Genomic DNA, 21,176 nt, shown 5'->3' with positions numbered 1-21,176 from the left:
GGAAGTGTCTTCCGTGTGGCAGCAGTTAGGCCATGCTATAGATGCAGAGCGGCAGCGGGCAGAAGAGGCACGGCTCATGATGGTCAGGGCGGAGAACTCCATGCGGAGGGCCCTGAGGCGGGCCGAGTGCCTCGAGGCAATTCGCAGGGAGTTGGAGGAGAACATGTCGTCGTCCCTGCGAACCCTCGGGGCCATGGAAGAGGACCGCCTCCAGGACATTGAGCAGGATTTTGATGATGCCCTGGCACGGGACATCCAAAAGTGAGCCGTCGGACTAGCCTGCTGCCCTTGTAAATAGTTTTTAGAGTTAGGTTTCCTTTATGTTTTCCTTTTATTTGTGGTCAATGGACAATGCCACCCAAATTTGTATATAGTCATATTATTAGGTAGGTAGGTAGGTAGGTTTCATTAGTTTGGTTGGGATCATGGACCCTTTACCTCCTTGGACAATGGATTGTATATAGTTTCATCATGTATCATTTTTTTTTGTTTTGCATTATGGACATGGAGCAATGGAATTTTTTTTCACAGACAATGGATTGTAAATAGTTTGACTATGGATTGATTTTTCTCTTTTTTTTGGTTACGAACATGAAGCAATGGATTTCTTTTTTTTTAACATTTCCTTTGGATTTGCGTTGTTGGAGGCTGACTTTGGACTGTTTTTCATTCAAATTCATATGGATTGGTTATCATTTTCATTCAATCATCATTTTCACATGCTTTTCATTTCATGTTTCATATTTTGGTATGCTTTCATTTCATTTTTGATTTCATGTACATAATACATTTTCATGTTTCAGTTCCATGTGTGGGATTCGCTAATTGGCTTGATGCATGTGAAAATGTGGGTTTACACAAGCAATGCCAACCAGTGTATGTGTGTGACGTACATGTCTTGATGTACATAGTTATGACTTTTGGTTTGCGTCATGAGATCAGCATTTCACTGCTGGGCGGTGGGGGTGCAGGGGGACATGAGTGAGGGCCTGCTGGCAGGTGCCCTGCACTGCTGGGGGGTGGGGGTGCAGGGGGACATGAGTGGGACATGAGTGGGCGCCTGCTGGCAGGTGCCCCTGACTGCTGGGGGGTGGGGGTACAAGGGGACATGAGTGGGACATGAGTGGGGGCCTGCTGGCAGGTGCCCCTGACTGTCACGACTCGCTCCCTTCGCTCCCGTTCCCACCATTTGGGGGCATGATTTGGGGTTTATTCCCTACTGGACTTTTCCTCCGAACTTTATGCTACAGTGCTGTGATGATTTGGGAGCGCTAAATCCCTATTTTCCCAGCTACTTCCCTTCCGGATCCATTCCAGGTTTTTGGCAGCCAGCATGCTTCTTTAACCAAATGACTATGCTTCCCAGAATGCCTGGCCCACTGCTCCACCTCCACCCTTGCAACACAAGGTTGGGTGGAGGATAGGTAACAGCTGTGGCGACAGATGCAGCAATCAGCACACCCGAGGCGTGTGCTCGTTAAGCAGCTTTAAAAGCCTCAGTCTTACTTCAGTCCAGCGCTGGTCATCGTTTGCAGTGTTCCTGTTTTTGACTAGTCCCTGGTTCCTGGTTCCTTGCCTTTGTACCTACTTCCTTGTTCCTGTTTTCTTGTTTCCTCCGCCCTGAATTTCGGATTCATGCGCTAATTGATTTCTGCTCCCTTGATTTCCCTTTTTGTCTTCCCCTGTTTGCAGGCAGCAATTCTCAGTGCTTTCCCCTTTTAGATGCAGCCCAGTTTGTCTGTGTTCTATATTTCTTTGACTCTGTCCTTTGCTGCTGTTACCCATTTGACTTAGCCTTCCTCTTAGTTTAGTTTCCTGTCTTTTCCTTGGAGGGGTAGGGAGAAGTTTGCATAGGTTATTTCGTTTTTCCCTGCTCCTGATCCTTACTTTCTAGAGGATCCATTCCATGTTTTCCACTGCACTTCTGCATTTATTTTCCCTTTGATTATTAGGTGTGGTGTGCGGTAGTAGCTAGCTCCTGTGTGAATGCTTATGTTTTCCTTTCTATTTTGTAGACACTATTCCCACTTAGGTATTTAGTTTTCCTTCCATTGCTGTTCTAGCCTTTCTGGGTCCCAGTTTCTTCAACAGGATTCGTGGGCTAGCTGACATTCAAGAGGTTTATCTCGTCCTATGAGTACAGTTCTTAAGTCCCCTTATGTAATACCATCAAGAGTGTTAGTACACAGATCCTGTCATTGCTTGCCCTCCACGTGGGTTTAGCGCTGTCAGTACCTGTAACAGCAATTGGGGGTAAGGCGCTTGCCGACTTTCCTCGCGGTCAGGTGCTTACCCCACATCCCTTTTTATATATTGGTTTTGATGTCACACTCTATTTGCACTCCTGGGTTCTAGCATACCTGAGTCGTAGTTCCTGGGTGCACATTTCCCTTGCCATATTCGCTGCCTTTGTACTCGCCTGACTAATCTTGACAGTATGACCAGCCCAAAATTCCCATTGAATATGGCAAGTTTAAGAAAGAAAGGCAGCAAGGCCTCTAACAAGTTTGTACAGAAAGCATCCCCTACGTTTACCTGCGACAATCAAATCACTAGTCTTGACTCCAATGAACTCCTTGTCACGAATGGGCATTTACGTGCAAAGTATTTTTCCCATAGGATGGCACATCCTGCATGGCCTGATCCTAGTTCTATCTTTGGTTTTGATTCCGATTCTATGTCAGCACAAGCCTTAGCCGCAGAAAACAACACACTGTTAGACTTATTATACGAGAGTACCTCTGTTGTTGAACCCCATGATTCCAGTTGTGCTTCACCTCAGATAGAACAGTTTCATGATACCAACATAAAGAATGGAGGGGTTTCTTGCATAACTTCTGTTTTCTACCCTCAGTCTAACGCATACTCCGTTGCACAGGTACATACTGTAGTCCCTAATGCCAAGAGGTCTAATGTCAATAGTTTGTTTAAGGGAAACACAGACCAAGTTGGAAAGATAAACTATAAATCACAGAACCTGCAAGCAGTAGAGGACAATGTACAATCGATGCACATCCAGATTGCTAGTGCAGGATCCAGCCCTGATGCCACTATGCTTCCCCCTGTGCCTACTGATAGTGATGTACAGTTAATGCAGGGCATGCTAAGAGCTAAACTTGAGGAGTTAAGACAAGAACTCATTTCTGCACAAGAGGAAAATAAAACCTTACACTCTTTACTGAATACACCTCAGACTTTATCTGTTGATGTGGAGGAAGTGAACACTGTTCAGCCCCTGAGTGCAGAGACTTTGGTAAACCATGATATTTGTCGATATGTTAGATCTATTGGGAGTGAAGGTCTTTCGTCTAGCACAGCGCTTAATCTAGGCACAGGTTCTAACAATTGTTCTGCTGTTTATCAGGGATTGCAGTTAGCTGAAGAGTTACAAGCCACTCCTTTACCAAAAATACCCTGTGTAGCAGTTTGTCATAATTCTGAGCTAGCACACATACAAGCTTCTGATTTCCAAACACAATCCACAATGGTGGCATACACAGATTCAGTCACTACCGTAGGCTTAGGCCCTGCTCTTGATACAGCTGCTGAGACTGAAGTAGATGTTAAAGCTGATGTGGAAAACAATGTTACCTCTGGGTTCACTCTTCCTTCTGCCACTTCTGATCAATACGAACAGTCAGAGACAGTGCAGATTTCATGTTCTGATGGACTCATTCCACAGTATACTGAACCAAAGAACCGTCAGGCGGTTCCTGAACTGTTGATTGATAATCTGCCTCTTTCAGAAGCTAAAACAGAGGAATGGACAATAGACGAAATCCTGATTAACAGAGACTTTACTAAGGTGATTCCACTGATTGATTTTGACTTCTACAAAGAAAAAGACTCTGTGTCACCCACTAAAGAAAGGGACTGCAAGGGTACAGCTCAGTCTTTGGTTACTGGTGCCAAGAAGTCTACTGCCCTAAAGGTGCCCTTCATTCCTGAGCCACCGATGGGTCTGTCAACTTCTGAGACTTCTGTCTGTCCTCCTACAACCATTGACTCTTCTATGATTCAATCCACAGCCCTGCAGTCATCTTTGGCACACCTGTCTTCAACCAATGAACCGCTGCCATGTCTGCCATTTACTCAAGAGCCAGTCCCAAAAACCTGGACATGTTTGTATCCAGCAACCGAGATTGCTCCAGCTTGCATGCCTTCAGCCTCAAGGTTTCCCCTGACCTGCCTGTCTTCAGCTACAGTGACTCATCCTGCAGATCATCCTTCAGCTTTAGAGCCTCCGGTAGTCCATCAAAAGAGCATGTCTTCAGTCCCGGAGTATACTGAGTATTTGCCTTCAGTTCATGAGACGCCTGTATCCTGCATAGCCTCGCTGCCAATATCAGAGGTATACCTGTCTACACCATCAGATTCTGCTGTACTTTCTTCTGCTCCAGCGATTCCTCCTGAATCCCAACCATTTACAGTCGATGAACGTCTAGCCTGCCTTTCTTTTGCTTCAGGAGGAGCACCAGAATGCCTGCCTTTTCCACAAGACGAATCTCCCAACTGCTTCACTTTAGCATCAGAGCCTCCTAAAGATGCAGCATCAGAGTTTGAGACTTTTGCCAGCTCCCGCTTCAGAGTCATCAAGCTGGACCAAGTGGTGAGTCAGAACCACTCACTTGGGTGTGCACAAGGGGTGGTGCAGACCGGCGTATTACCTACAGGACTTGTGCAACAGAATTCCGCCAAGAACCACCAGTCGGGTGCTAGTAGCCAAAGGAAGGGAATGACTGCTGCAGTTCAAGATGTGTCTGTTATTGCTCCTTCTGCGAGTCTGCCTGAAATACCAAGTACTGCGTCTATCACTCCTATCAGTATGCCAAACGTCCCTGCTGTTGTATCCCACGTGCAACAAGGTGGCTACACGACTGTCACCAGGAGTACCAGCCTTGTACAACCCATTGGACTTTCAGGTCTCCAAGGCGTAGAACATGTGCAGTCAAACCTTAGTCACTTTCAACCACAAGCCTTTTCCCAGATGGATGACAGAAGAAAATCTGAACCTCTACCTCAGCCGCCACCTTCTCTAATGGCTGAACATAAACCTTTCCTGAAGCCAGCAATTTCCTCACCTCCCGCATGTCCACTCTCGGCAGAAAGGCTAACAGAGCTTCTACCATTGCCTAAGGCATGTTGCACCAGCCTGCCTCCCTCCTCAAAGACTTATAAGGGTCCACTCCCAGTGACTGAGCTTCCTGGACCTTCCAACTCTGCTTCTGGTCCTGCAAGTCCTTCATGCCTTTCTTCGAACCATGAGTCTCTTCCTCACCAGAAGCCACCGTTTCCATCAGTATCACCTCCAAAGACAAAGCACTCCTATCATGGAAGTCCATCTGCCTTTGCCCACAGGCAACCATTTCCATCAGTGCCACCTCCAAAGAAAAAGCACTCCCATCATGGAAAGAAGATGTCTCGTGCGGGTGGCGGGCACCCGAAGCCGGCCGTAGGAGGGGGTATACTGTCACGACTCGCTCCCTTCGCTCCCGTTCCCACCATTTGGGGGCATGATTTGGGGTTTATTCCCTACTGGACTTTTCCTCCGAACTTTATGCTACAGTGCTGTGATGATTTGGGATCGCTAAATCCCTATTTTCCCAGCTACTTCCCTTCCGGATCCATTCCAGGTTTTTGGCAGCCAGCATGCTTCTTTAACCAAATGACTATGCTTCCCAGAATGCCTGGCCCACTGCTCCACCTCCACCCTTGCAACACAAGGTTGGGTGGAGGATAGGTAACAGCTGTGGCGACAGATGCAGCAATCAGCACACCCGAGGCGTGTGCTCGTTAAGCAGCTTTAAAAGCCTCAGTCTTACTTCAGTCCAGCGCTGGTCATCGTTTGCAGTGTTCCTGTTTTTGACTAGTCCCTGGTTCCTGGTTCCTTGCCTTTGTACCTACTTCCTTGTTCCTGTTTTCTTGTTTCCTCCGCCCTGAATTTCGGATTCATGCGCTAATTGATTTCTGCTCCCTTGATTTCCCTTTTTGTCTTCCCCTGTTTGCAGGCAGCAATTCTCAGTGCTTTCCCCTTTTAGATGCAGCCCAGTTTGTCTGTGTTCTATATTTCTTTGACTCTGTCCTTTGCTGCTGTTACCCATTTGACTTAGCCTTCCTCTTAGTTTAGTTTCCTGTCTTTTCCTTGGAGGGGTAGGGAGAAGTTTGCATAGGTTATTTCGTTTTTCCCTGCTCCTGATCCTTACTTTCTAGAGGATCCATTCCATGTTTTCCACTGCACTTCTGCATTTATTTTCCCTTTGATTATTAGGTGTGGTGTGCGGTAGTAGCTAGCTCCTGTGTGAATGCTTATGTTTTCCTTTCTATTTTGTAGACACTATTCCCACTTAGGTATTTAGTTTTCCTTCCATTGCTGTTCTAGCCTTTCTGGGTCCCAGTTTCTTCAACAGGATTCGTGGGCTAGCTGACATTCAAGAGGTTTATCTCGTCCTCGTGAGTACAGTTCTTAAGTTCCCTTATGTAATACCATCAAGAGTGTTAGTACACAGATCCTGTCATTGCTTGCCTTCCACGTGGGTTTAGCGCTGTCAGTACCTGTAACAGCAATTGGGGGTAAGGCGCTTGCCGACTTTCCTCGCGGTCAGGTGCTTACCCCACATCCCTTTTTATATATTGGTTTTGATGTTACACTCTATTTGCACTCCTGGGTTCTAGCATACCTGAGTCGTAGTTCCTGGGTGCACATTTCCCTTGCCATATTCGCTGCCTTTGTACTCGCCTGACTAATCTTGACACTGACTGCTGGGGGGTGGGGGTGCAGGGGGACATGAGTGGGACATGAGTGGGAGTCTGCTGGCAGGTGCCGCTGACTGCTGGGGGGTGGGGGTGCAGGGGGACATGAGTGGGACATGAGTGGGGGCCTGCTGGTAGGTGCCCTGCACTGCTGGGGCATGGGGGTGCTGGGGGACATGAGTGGGGGCCCGCTGGCAGGTGCCTCTCACTGCTGGGGGGTGGGGTGCATGAGTGGGGGCCTGCTGGCAGGTGCCCCTCACTGCTGGGGGGTGGGGGTGCATGAGTGGGGGCCTGCTGGCAGGTGCCCTGCACTGCTGGGGTGTTGGGGTGCAAGGGGACATGAGTGGGACATGTGTTGGCGCCTGCTGGCAGATGCTCCTCACTGCTGGGGGGTGGGGGTGCTGGGAGACATGAGTTGGTGATCATATTGCAACGTGACATGTGGCTTGGCTGGGGGGCATGCCCATGGTGGATGGGCTGCCTGCGGGACATGACCAGGGGTGCAGGGTAGTCCCCTGTGGTGTGGGCTGCCTGCAGGGGCCGTGGAGGGGGTAGAGGGGACACCTGGGAGGGCCTACACTGCCAATTCACGTGTAGGACTCCCGCGCACCCCCGAAATATGCGTTCCCCACCCCCAGCAGTGAGGGGCACCTGCCAGCAGGCCCCCACTCATGTCCCCCAGCACCCCCACCCCCCATCATTGACAGGCACCTGCCAGCAGGCCCGACACATGTCCCCCAGCCAACACGTCATCACAATCCAGATCCCTGGCTCTTATGGCCACCCAAATCCCCCCCCCCCACGCCACCCCAGTACAAATACCAAACCACGCTTTACATCCACTCCAAATTGAAATCCCCATTACATGATAGATCACAAATAAGCAGTATGCGCATGAGTACAAGTCTGTCAGACCCACACAATGGCAACACATGACTGAGAAAACCCACATTGTGACATGCATGAAACCAATGAGAGAAGACCACACATTGAAGTAAGAAACAAAAAGTTATTCAAGTCAAAATGAAGGGAATGAAATCAAAACACACAATAATGACAATAATAATCAAAATGCAGCATGTCCCAAAAAATGATAAATAAATAAAATGAGAATCCAAATTAATCCAAATGAAAATGTGTCCAAAGTCACCACCCAACAAAGCAAATCCAAAGGGAAAGATAAGCGTAATATCCATTGCTTCATGGTGAGAAAAAAAAAAGATGAAAGAGAAAAATCCACTGTAAAACTATGTACAAATAGCAAATCCAGGGTCCATGAGCCCAACGACATAAATGAAACCTACAATGAAACCTACCTAATTACTAACTGTATACAAAAATGTGGGGCATAGTGAATGAACTATATAATGAACTATATACAATGGCGGCGGGCAAGTCCAACGGCTTACTTGTTGATGTCATGGGCCAGGGCATCATCGAACTCCTGTTCAATGTCTTGGAGGCGGGCCTGTTCTCTGGCCCCGAGGTCTCGCAGGAATAATCCCATGTCCAACTCCCTGCGAATTCCCTCGAGGCACTCAGCCTGCCTCAGCGCCCTGCGCATGGAGTTCTCTGCCCTGATCATTGTGAGCCATGCCTCCTCCACCCGCCGCCGCTCCGCACCTATCCGCTGGCCCAACCGCTGCCACACGGAAGACACTCCCATTCCAGGGTCCTCCTGCCCTCCGGCCGATGCCTGCCCCTCTGATGTAGATGGCCCCGAGCCATGATGCCTCCCACGTTGAGCCTGCCGCTGCCTCCGACACAACTGCCTCTGCCAGCACGACGGCATCCAGGCTGATGGAATCCACCGACGCCGTCGTGCACGTGCCCTGCCCGATGATGCCGGCATATCCTCCATCTGCTGGGGTCCAGTTGCTGCGGTGTCCACCCCAGCTGGACCTCTGACTCCCGACTGTGGCAGGGATGGGATCCCCACTGAGCTGGCTGCGTTGGTCAGGGCAGGTCCACAGGGGGCCCTGGTGGCATCTGGGCCGAAAGACGGCATGGAGAACAGAACGACTGGCGCATAGTCTCCACAGAGGAGGAGAGGTCCGCCAGAGTGGCTGGCACATGTACAAAACCCCCAACCATGGACACTCCCAACTGGGCCACGTTGGCACGCTGCTCTTCGTGATGACGTGCGTGCTCCCCCCAGGAAGCACGCACGTCATCATGAATGTCACGTGTGCGCAACGCGACACCAATCAGGACCTTCTCCATACGGCCACGGGTCCCCTCGTCCGCAGGTAGAGGAGTGTCAGATGACATGGACATCCCCCCTACCTGCGGGCATGCCTGGGATGGGGCATCCCTGCTGGTGCATGGTGGTGCAGTCACAGTGTCAGGAACAGTGACATGCACAGGCCCCTCCACGGCGACCTGTGCTGCCTCCTGCCCCTGCCCCTGCACTGCACCACTTGCACCAGTGGTACCACCCCCACCAGGCCCCATGTGCGGCTCAGTAGCGGCCTTCTCCTCCTCTGTGGAAACCATCAACCTGGATAGCTCCACACCGTCTACCGCCATTGCAAGCCCCTGTGGGGGCTCACCCACCCCTTCCACTGCAGCCATAGTGGCAGACGCAGCACCAGTACCCTCACTCCCGGACGATGGTCATTTCTGAGAGGGTGACCGGGCCTTGCGTCACCGGTCGGTGGGGGCATCCCCGCCGCTTTGCTCCACAGCGCCGTCTCCGCCCTCTTCATCACTTGCTGCTGTGTAGAGGGAGACATAGAACACAATCATCAGGGTACTGTACAATGGTCCCCTAGACAGGAAGCAATAGCAGATGAGTGGCACTGTCAAACATCACTTCCATCATGTCCCTCCACAACACATGGGTCAGTGCAGGCAAAACACATGCAGTAACAGGCATGGCGCATGCTATGAACATTAGCATACATGTCCAAGGGACTCTTGAAACATACAATGCTGGTTTGAAACTCACAAGCATCATGGGTCATGCCTATCACATGCACACACTTCACCGTAGTTTCATCCATCTGGCCTCGTACACCCCAGACACAGTGGATACAAGGATGAGTAGGCTGCATCAGTGAATCTGAACATTGTCACAGACATGTGTCATGCATCCATGGCATTTACAAGTCACAGACACGCAAGTCAGACACACAGACATGGACACCATACATGTCCATGACAGCAGCACCCATCTCTCACACCCCAACCATGTCCAATGACAGAGACAGGCATGCATTAATGTGTACATTCTGCATGCTGCTTCGCATGTTGCATTCTAACACATGCACCAACCATGTGGTTCACACATTACTGGTCTCACATGCATGAGCATGATGTCCCTGCACACACACATACGTACATGGCCTATGTCACACATACAGGCAAGTATCAGACAACCAGCACCCTGCAACATGCCCTGTCTCACACAGCAATGCTTGGCCACTTACCGCTCAACTCCAGACGGGTCTGCCTCCGAAGGATCTGGGCATGGAGCGCTGGGCCTACGCGTTCCAGGACCCTCATCTGGATGGTACTCATGCTGTCCCGGTGTCATGATCACTGTTTCCAAGGAGCCAGGACCAGCCCAACGTCCTTGGAAGCAGGCCCCTAACCCTAATCCTAGGCACCAGCCGGTCCCTACTGGGACCTTTTGGACCCTGTCCTGGCGCCGGTGGCACCAGGCTCATCAAAACCATAGGTCCCGGCACTGGAAGCGCCGGGCTCATAATTGGTGTGAAAGTGCTTGGGTGGACTTACCAGCAGCAGACCATGCTGCTTACTTACCAGCCACTTAGAAGCCCTCTGTGAACAGGAACTACTTTCTTACCTGGGTGGGGCAGCTCCACTCCCTGGATACAGCACAGGAACTCTTCTGGAAACTGGAACTCTTTTCTTACCTAGGCGGGGCCATGGAAGAAGACGCCTCATCACTCCAAGGCTATTTAAACCACACCCGATAGATGAAACGTGCTTCGCGTTATTCTGCATCTGCAGCAGAATGCTCACCGAGTCTGTTCCAGCCTTTCTTCTTTTGATCCTGAACCTGCAAGAATTATACTTACCATTCCTGTATCCAGTCAACATCAGCACCTGCAAAAGACAAGAAACAACAGGTTAGCAAGACAAACTTTACACGCAGTACTTGCTCACCTGATCCATCGGCAGCTGCCGTGTCTCACGCTGCACCTTCGCCTGCAAAGACAACAGCATTGTTATACTTACCGGCACGCTGTGCATTCCGGATTTCTTCATTCTGCATCTTCGCCTGCAAAGACAAAAGCATATACTTACCGGCACGCTGTGAATTCCGGATTTCTTCATTCTGCATCGTCGCCTGTAAAGACAAAGAAAAAGACATTAAGCAGGTATTTATTCACGCCCATCACGCTCGTCGCAATAAAATGCCTGCGAATACTCCGGCGTCTCTTTAACACGAACTAAGCTGCAAGGAAAGAGACAGTTAGAGCGCTTGCCATACTTACGAATTTCCAGGCGCTTCACTCCATCTTCCATCTCAAGAGTCCTGCAATACATAAGGGAAAAGCATTATACAGAGTCTTCAATATTAACGTGCCACGCATTTAAAGACTATAAAGACAAAAGGTGTCCAGAAACTTACCGCTCGTGCAGATAACGACGGTAACCATCCTCTGAAGTGAAGAGGTCAATGTTTCACCAGTGAAGGAACTGGCAACGGCACCCTGCACTAGACGCAGATGGAGAGCCCAGCATTCACCTATCTAAGGTGAGCACGTTGACCTGGGGGGGGGGTGCTCTACAGAAAAGCTGGGAAGAGAGAGAGAGAGAGAGAGGGACATTCAACAACCCAGACCTTTAACCCCTATATTCTTTCACCTGCAGAAACCTCACCCTTCGAGTTCGACACACAGTGCGAAGAGGTTTGACCCCAGAAGCCAATCGAGTCCTGCACATCACTTTTCGAGTCACAGACACCTTCCTGCCAAGACCCACGCCTCCGTGGGAATCAGGTGAGCGTTACACCCGGCCCCCTTCCACGAGGCGCCGGGCCTTTATGAGGGTCCTGGACCTCAAGTCCTCCCAGTGCTTCTTGACTTGCTTGATGTTGCGGGTTGCCACCCCCTCCGCGTTGATGGCAACCACAAAGTCGTCCCAGATCCTATCCCATCCTTCCTTGTTGGCGCGTGATGTTCCGAAGAGGGCATCATAATGCCCAGGACATGCTCCACCAGGACACCAACTTGCTTCTGACTGAAGCTGGTGGCCCTCTGCCCCTCTGGGAGGGGGTCGCCAGTGGTCTCAGATGGTGTTTGCCCCGACATGGCGACCCCCGAGGCAGGCATGGGTGGGCAACTGTGTCCTGGGGCTGGGCTGTGGAGCGATGGTATCCCAGTCGGGAGTCTTCTGTTCCAGCAGGGGTGGACACAGCAACTGGACCCCAGCAGATGGCTGATGTGCAGGCACCAAATAGCAGGGCACGTGGGCAGCAGGCAGTCAGGCAGCAGCAGATGGCAGGTGGGAGCGTGCCTGTGGCTCTGGGGGGCAGGAAAATGGCCTTCAGGGCAGGAGCGTGGTCTTCCGTGTGTTTTTGCGTGGCCAGCTTGATACGGAGTGATTTGGCATGTAAAAATCTTACACGTCAGCGTGTAATTCAAGGAAAGGCCCTTAGCGCGTAAGCACCTCAGCACACGCACGCGATTGCATTGGACCAAAGGCCTTTAGCGCGTAAGCGCGTAAGTTACATTACGTGCGCGGGCGTTTCCCTCTTAGCATGTGATGACAGAGCACACGTGGAAAAACTGCACGTCCGAGTGTCATCGCGTGTAATTGGATGAAAGTGCCCACGTACACGAGTCTCTGACGTGTACGTGTGGGCCCGTTTAAAAGCTGCATGTAGGATGCCATTTCCTTGTACGTGCTTTCCGTGGAGAGCGAGTGGATGAAATCTGTACTTCTTGTCGGTTCACACGTGATTACTTCACAGCGTTTCTAGTTCGTACTCCCTGTTACCTCTGACAGATCTTTTCTGATTTTTTGTTGGGCCTGTTTCCTCAAACAGCGTTCACTTCTCCTTTTGTCCTGTCTCCTCAGACAGCGTACAATTCTTCTTTTGGCGGAGGTGTTGCCAACGCGCACACGCATGTATTTTTCACGTTCGTTTTCCAGGCAGACAGTGAGTTCCACACATACTTAGCAACTGTGCTTGCCCCGTGTGTCACGTTCCCCTTCAGAGATCATTATAGGCTGCGTGTATTATGCGTACGCTTTTTTTTGTGTTTCTGGGTGCCACAGCGTAGCGCGGGTTCATTTTTTCACGCACATGGTCTATGAGGGGTTGCGTGCATGTTTATTTTTGATTTTGGGCTGCCTGTGCGTTGCGTGACCTGTCATCTTCCCCCAGGGGTCACAGACAGCCTTGTTAGAGAACTAGGGTATGAATTCCGTCTGGTATCCTACCCCTTTGACCCCCAATTGCCCAGGACAATAGTTTACTGCAACTCCCATACGCACAACAACATCAGTGCCATGGTTGGGAGGCAACCAAGCGGTAAGGGAGGCAAAGGTGGCCGACCCTCAAGAGGTGGCCGTGGTGGGCGCAGTAGGGGACGTGGCCGGGATTTGCAGGGTGCCCCTCTGCCCCCATGTGTGGAGGAACAATCAGGGACACCCATGCCTCCCCCATGGTTGAGGGAAACGTGGCTGACACCATCCAAGCTCAGCCCCTGTTGGACCAGCCCATTGCGGCACCTGACCTGGCACAGGATGACTCCCTGGCTGACTTCCAGGTCAGCAAGTCTAGGCCACGTGTGGTGGTGCAAGTTGTTGTCACCAATCCACGTGGATCTGGGGCAGCTATGTCATCTGCTGCCCCAAGTATGCAGGGTGGGGAGGCTGCAGGGGCAGCTGCAGCTCCATCCGCCCCAGCTCTGACTCTCCCAGCCAGGACAGTGTCAGTCCCAGTCCATCAAACTGACGTTCCCCCTGCCAACATTACCCTGCAACCAATGCCTGCATCAAGACCTATGGTCATTGTGCATTCCCACACTCCTACTACCCAGTCCACCGGTGATTCTGCCCCTACTGACCAGAGCGGCGTAAGCCACTATGGCTCTGCTCCACCTTTAAAGAAGAGGAAGAACAGTGCTCAGGCACGACAGGCTGAGACCCCAGACACAGCTACACACTCTGGTACCTCAAGGAAGCCTTGCTTCAATGCAGCGGCACTTGGTGCACTTGTGGGCTATGTGTCGGCACATAGCCACAAAATGCTGGTGACTGCAGGGTGCAAGACCACACCTGGTCAACGTAAGGCACACTGGCAGACCATCGCCGACCGCATAAGTGCCCTTGGATTTGTGAGGCGCTCAGCTGATGATTGCTACAAGCGGTGGAATGACCTGAAACACAGAGCAAATAACAAGCTGGCCTCAAATCATGCCGCTACTCTGGTGACTGGCGGTGGGTTTCCACAAGAGGACAACAAACTCACTGAACATGAGTCTGTTGCTGGGGCCTTCATCCAAGAGGAACAGATCCAAGGTGTGGGAGGACTACCTGATTATGATGCATTGTCCGGTGAGTGCCCATGCATGTGTGTGTAATGCATGTGTATGTTGTTTGGGTGACGGGTTCTAATTGAGTGCCAGGCGAGGGTGTGTGTGCCTGAGTGGTATGGGTCACCCATGTGCTTCATCCAAAACATTCAGCGGCCTTGGATTTGGGTGTGACAGTATCCCTTCTGCCCACATTAGTAATTTGGCTCAACATTACGGCATTTGCCCTTGAAGTGGCATCTTGCAACAACATTGTTTGTATTTTTCAGTGTTCGTTCAGGCTGATTTTTTCAATTCTCCCACTTTTGCTACGCATTCCTCAGCCCTATTGTCACATTTGTGACATGCTTCTGTCATTGATGAACCCCACATTGGACCTAATGTGTTACCTTGTTAGATGAATGATTTGACCATTCAGGCTAATTGAGTATTGGCCTGATCACAGGAATTTTTGGGGCCTGTTTGAATGTGGAACATGATAGTTGTTTCCTGTCATGTTGAAGTGACAAACCATTGATGTGTAAATTGGCCTGCAATCACTGTATTTTTGTAAACTGGATGTGTTGCAGTGTGTAGCACATGCCTATTTTGTCACACTATGTAGCATTTTTCATCTCATCATGTCCATCTCACATGGATGTCTGACAGTATTCATTCACTGACATATGTATGTACTTGTGGAATGTACCATGGCTATGGTACATGCCATCTGTGTGATGGCATGTGTCATGTATGTGTATTGGACATGCCACTCACAGGCCAATGTGTGATGGCAGTGCTACCCAGCATGCTGCAAATGCGTTGCTCTTCCATGTTGGTGTCATCAGTGTCTGCCTTTTGCCTCCCCTTCCAACTCAGTGACAGTGCATGCATGGAGGGTTATAGTCATGTGGGACATGTGTAAATCATGTACTGGTTATGTAGCTTGTCAGGCCTATTTGTGTGCTATGGTGCTAATGCCTGTTTACATTTTTTGTCTTTCATGTTTTTGCAGGGGATGACGCACTTGATGTTGTTGAGGTTGAGGAGATGGTGCAGACCCAGGAGGAATCTCAGGCATGACCAGGCACCAGTGGGGGACGTGGTGTGGTGGTGGGTGAGAACCCAATCTTGCTGCAGAACATTCGGTCGAGGGGTGCCTCTGGGTGCACCTCCCCAGACCTCTATTCAGGTGCTGATTCGGATGATGAGACCTATGTGGCGTCGCAGGTAAGTGTTCTTGGCAGGGATTCTGTTCTGTCCAACCCACCTGTACCAGGGGTAGAACCCTCTATGGGGATGTCAGTGTTGGTAAGTCCGCCTTTGGCGGTTACGGATGCAGGGTCACACTCCACAACATCTGATCCTGTTCCTGGGCCAGCAGATCAGAGGGGGAATGCAGCCCTGCAGCCTCAGGCAGTGCCGGCACAGCAAGGCGCAGATCGCCTTGCCCCAAACAGGTGTGGTGCCCGCTGACGCGGTAGCCGTACGGCACCAGGCAATACCGCATGGGAACAATCCATTTACGGTATGGGAACCCAACAGGCAGCATCAGTTGAGATGATGGGTCAAGCAATGGACAGGGTGGCCACTTCCATTGCCCCCCCTGAAAGGCAGATGGAGCTACTACAGCAGGCAACAGACTCCATTTGCCAATCACACAGGGAGGACATGTTGGCGTCCAACAGGGACAGACGGGCGGCACTGGAGACTCTACGCCAATCTATATCAATAGAGTCCCAGGGCCACAGGGAAGCCCTGAGGGTAGAACTCCATCACCTCATGGAGACTCTTGTTGACCTTGAGGCTTCCACTAACTTGAGGACAGAACAGCAGCTGGAGCGGCTCACACGTTCGCTCCCAGCTGAGATGCAGGCAACTCGGGAAGAGATCCGGGCATCACGTCAGGTGCTGCATGGGGATCTCCACACTATAATCCTCCAGAATGAGACCTTCCACACCTGCATGCTTGCTGCCATGGAGGACCATACCAGGGCTTTGCGTGGGCTGCCTCCCATAGCACTACCACCTCCTGTGGCAGCAGCACGTCCTGTGGCAGCAGCAGAGGGTGATGAGAGCGACAGCAGCAGTTCTCCTACATTGACATAGCCGTGCAGGCCATGAGCCCATGGAGGTGTTTTTTTTCCCAACATCCACACAGGTGGGTGTTGGTGCGCACCCTGTCCTCGGACCTCCTGGGTGGCCTCCCCCCTGACCCCCACATGGCCATTTTTGATTTTTGATTTTTGATTTTTGATTTTTTTTTTTGCAGCCTTGTGTGGCTCCCATGGGCATCCACTGTATTCCAGCTGGGCACATGCAGGCTTGTCCTGAGTTTGGGTTAGATGCTTGGGTTCGTGAGACACACACCCCTCCTGCTTCCTGTTTCCATGGGCTTGCAAAGGGTGTGCCCAAGTGACCTTGACTTACACAGTGACGTAGGACTCCCATGAGCTGTGTGGGCAGTCTGTAGTCAATACTGTGTATACATTCCTAGTGGATATTGTTGTTGAATTGTACACTGCATGGTGTATTGCTATGTGCTTGTGCATCCATGTCTTTTGCCTAATTTGCAGGTTAATTCCTCATGTCTTCACAAGGCCGTCTACTTTGGAGATGGAGTTCATGTTGTAAGCAGTGCACTTGGACATTTGCGTGGCAGCAGCACTGTACAGTTGGAAGTGGCCAATGTGCTGGCATGATCAGGTTGTAAGACTACCACTACTTTAACTTAGTACTGTCATGTTTATGCTATGTTTGAGGTTGTGTAGCTGCATTGTACTGTTGGTAAGTATTTGGTCATGTGTGTTGTTAGTTCTACATTACTGGGAGCATATTGTGTGTGGGCATTTTCCATTAAGGACACTGTACTTTCACACTTGTGTCATGTTTTGGGTAGTGCTTTGTTTGCTCTCACATAGCATGATATGCTATGGTGTGTTGGGTGGCGGTGCTGGGGAGGGTTTGGGTGACATGGCACTGTTGTCATGTTGTATTTTGCAAGGGGGTAATGATTTTTGCAGCATAGAAGTGTGTCTTTTGATGACACAGCATTGGTGGTGTTTGTGTAGGTAGGGGTGCACACAATGTAACACTTCCAGGTGACCAATCTCAGGCTGGTATGGTTGTGACAGTTGACTGTCCCTTATCTCATCATTGATTGTCAGCTGGTATGTGCCAGGGTTGTGGGATCTCCACAGGGGTGTGATTTTAGGTGAAATAATTAGCCACCAGCTGCGTAAGGGCTGCCTCACCCCGTGCACTTTCCCCTCCCATGCACAGCAGGCGTGCATGTGGTTGGGGATGTGGGGGCACCACCATGTCCACGGGCAGGCCCCGGCGTGTTGCAACGTTGTGCAGGACACATGCTGCCACTTTGATCCTGCATGATCCAGCGAAAGCGTGACTTGAGCACTCTGAATGCGCACTCCACTATGCCCCGGGTTGCAATGTGAGCTCTGTTGTATCTTACCTCGGGTGGCATGGTGGGGTTCCGAATTGGCGTCATCATGTGGCTGCTCAGAGGGTAGGCACTGTCCCCTGGGGAGGTGGTGATGGGTATCATTAGTGGGGTTGTGACATTGCTCAGTATCTGACATGCATGCATGTGCTGTGGCATTTATACTCACCGAGCAGAACATGTATCGCCATGCCGCCCAGCTTCTAGATCCCGGTTTAGGGTTGACATTCTGTAAATAAAACTGTTGTGGGTGGACCCTGGATAGTTGGCATATACTGAGGTGATGATTCCCTTGGCATCACATACTACCTGGACGTTGATGCAATGCCGGTGCTTGCGGTTTCTATAGATGTGCTCTGATGCCCTGGGGAACCGTAGAGCCACATGGGTGGAGTCAATGGCACCTAGCACTTTGGGGAAGTGTGCCACCCAGTAGAAATCCTGGACGACAGCCTGCCTTTCTGCAGGTGTTCTGGGCAGGTATATGTGCCTGCGGACTGATGGGCGTGCAGTCATGATGGCCAAGACCTGGTGTAGGCAGCGTGACTGCATGGCCTGTGACACCCCCCACTATAGCAGTTGTCCGTTGAAATGATCTAGTGGCCAAAAAGTGCAGTACATTGAGGACCTTATGCAGGGGGCTGAGTGCTTGGGAGCACAGGGTGGGTGATGTGAGGTCATCCTCCCACTCACTGACCAGGTCGAGTATTATGTGAGGTGGAAACCTGCACCTCCCATACACCTGGTCATCAGGCATCCCAAAAAGGCTGGTTCTGGGTGTAAAAATTCTGGGCCTGACTATCCTCCTCCTCCTCGTGCGGTATCCCACGACCACCGCTGCTAGGAACGGTATATTCATCCTGGCTCTGTGCTTGTTTGTTGTTTGCGTGCACTTTTATGCTGCGCGGGTGCATGTACGCCTGCTTCCTGCTGGCGTACGTGTTTCCTGATTAGCGGTGTCTTTTTTGGCGCACGCCTTAGCCCCGTTCGATTCCATGAATACGTGTTTTGAACGTGCGTGTGGGCGTTCCGCGCACTTGCCTCCTGTAATTCCCCCGTGACACCCACATTTACACGAGTTGTTCCCCATTCCGCGTGTCATGTCCCCTGTTCCTCCTACTTTTGTTGTGTGCGCCGCGCTATGTGCGATTTCGCTGTGCACATATCGCACGCTGTTTGTAGACCTGTGCGCCAGCGTGCGCCACGCAGAATTTTGGCGCACATCCTGGGATTTCCACACACACGGACTTCCATGAATCGCTGTGCGTGGGTTTTGCTGCGATTTTCGCACTGGCACTGCGATTCGCACGCTTGTTCTGAAAATTTCAGAGCACATTAATTCCATGAATCGGCCTCTGAATATACATTTTTGTTGCAGATTTTTTAAGTATACTAAGAAAAACCTTTCACTTAGTTTGCTGAGAAAATCTCCACGGAAACTTTTTTGCTGCATTTTTGCTGGTTTTACTGTTTTCATTTTCCTAAAAAGTACTGATTAATTTCTTCATAAATTTCGAACAATTTCGATAGTTTGGTGATACTAGCCAAACTCCATGCACATGTTCACGAGATGGACGACATTAAAATCACCAAATTGGACACATCCCAACTTTACATATAGTGACATGTCAGTAAATTACGATTAGTGTGACGCACAACGTGGCGTTGTTTCAATATCATAGACCCGCGGCAAGAGGGTCTGCTTTATCCAGTCACTGCAGCTTGCACTCAATAGGGGCATGTGATGTTAGGGTTACACGGGCACCTGATTGCGGTGGCTCGGGTGGTATACGCTGCAGTGTGTGTGCTACACTTCTGTAGGGGTTTAGCCTAATGGGGTCATTAAAGCAGTGTTAGTGTTTTCAGTTAAGCTTTGCAAAATGAATATCTGATGTTGCGCTTAACTTGAAGAATGTAAGATTCCACTTTCTGTCAGCATTCTTGAACTGTTGGTTCTTGATTTATTGTGCTGTTGTGGCATGTGCGCTGATTAACAACACTTGTGTAATGTTCAGGGTGGACTGGTCTACAGGGAAGTCTGGAGATTTCCCGGTAGGCCCCTGTACCCTGGACCTCTTTTGTGTGGTAACCTATTTTGTTTCCAAATCTTCTCATATGAAGAGTTGGACTTGCTAAAAATGTGTGCAATGGGGCCACTTTGAACATTATTTCGAGGGCCTCTTTTGGTTTCCAGTCCACCCCTGGTAAGTGCTAGCCTTCAAATGTGTCAGGGTTAACACCTCCGTCCAAAACACTTACGGCTGCTGCGCTTATTCTTGAGATAAATTTACATAAATGGATGGAATGGAGGATGTGTGCACATTGCTTAGCTGTACTGAATGCCTGACCCGCTGCGACCCTCAAGTGTGGCCCTGGAGTACTTACCTCATTAGTATGCCAAGCACACAGCGCCGGAGAATCCGAAAGAATGATTGTTTTGCCTCCAGGTTTCGCAGCCATTTTACATCTGTAGAGCAATGCATGGATAATTGGGATTTCTCAGAAAAGCGGTAGAATAATAACAAGTGTGTAGCACTGGTTTTGGGTGTAGTGTTACTGCAGCAGATATCGTCTGACTTCATCATAGTTTCTGATAAAAATGCACATTTCAGGGCCGTGGAGGTGTGCAGAGTTGCTAGCATCATATCATTTCTGCTTATCAACTGAATACTCCCCAAAACGGGGGGGGGGGCTTGCAGGAGGTGCAAATGTGACGAATTGAATTCTGATATACAAGGATACACAGGGACGAAAATGTCCACTGAGACCGCACACTTGTACAAACCAAGATCCCTCACAATCATAAAGGTAAAACAGGCACAGTATAGAGATATACCCCCTTCTCCTTTTGTGGTAATGTGGGCTGGAGGGAAGGCAATGCTCTTAAGAGGGGTGTGAATGGCAATCCAGTAGTGACCCGAACGATACAGTAATACAGTCCAAAGTAAAGGGAATGCCCAGTCAAGGGTCTATAATGGAACACACCATCTGCAATAGAACTATCTCGAAAACACTGCACAAAACCCACCCTTGTGTAAAGAACAGAGAAGAGGCAACAGAAAGAAGAATTTAGCAATGGCAACTGCACCATTCGGCCCGCAAGCTAACCAAGATTTAAAACACGCCAAAAGGATTCATTATCTGAATAACAACCTGAAAGAGCAAGTGAACCCCTACAGGACCTTCACTTTTCTTTTCAACCATCAATATCCACATATTGCAACTACATATACAGCATTTTAAAAATTAAGATTAAACAAACAAGCATTTCAACTCAAATTAGAGACCTTTTCCTCCTGAAGAACCGCACCCTACAGGGGCGGCGAAACAGGTGTTGAGGCTTTGAGGCTCTAAGGCACAAACAAGGCAGGATATTCCTGCCTTTTGAAACATCAAGAGGCAATCACGTTGTGAGAAACAATTTCAAGGAACTACAAAGGCAGAACCACTAAATCTAGGCACAGGCAACA

Source organism: Ambystoma mexicanum, chromosome 6q (genome assembly GCF_040938575.1).
Source record: "Ambystoma mexicanum isolate Mex_15411 chromosome 6q, UKY_AmexF1_1, whole genome shotgun sequence".
Classification (NCBI taxonomy): domain Eukaryota; kingdom Metazoa; phylum Chordata; class Amphibia; order Caudata; family Ambystomatidae; genus Ambystoma; species Ambystoma mexicanum.
This window is presented reverse-complemented; position numbering follows the sequence as displayed.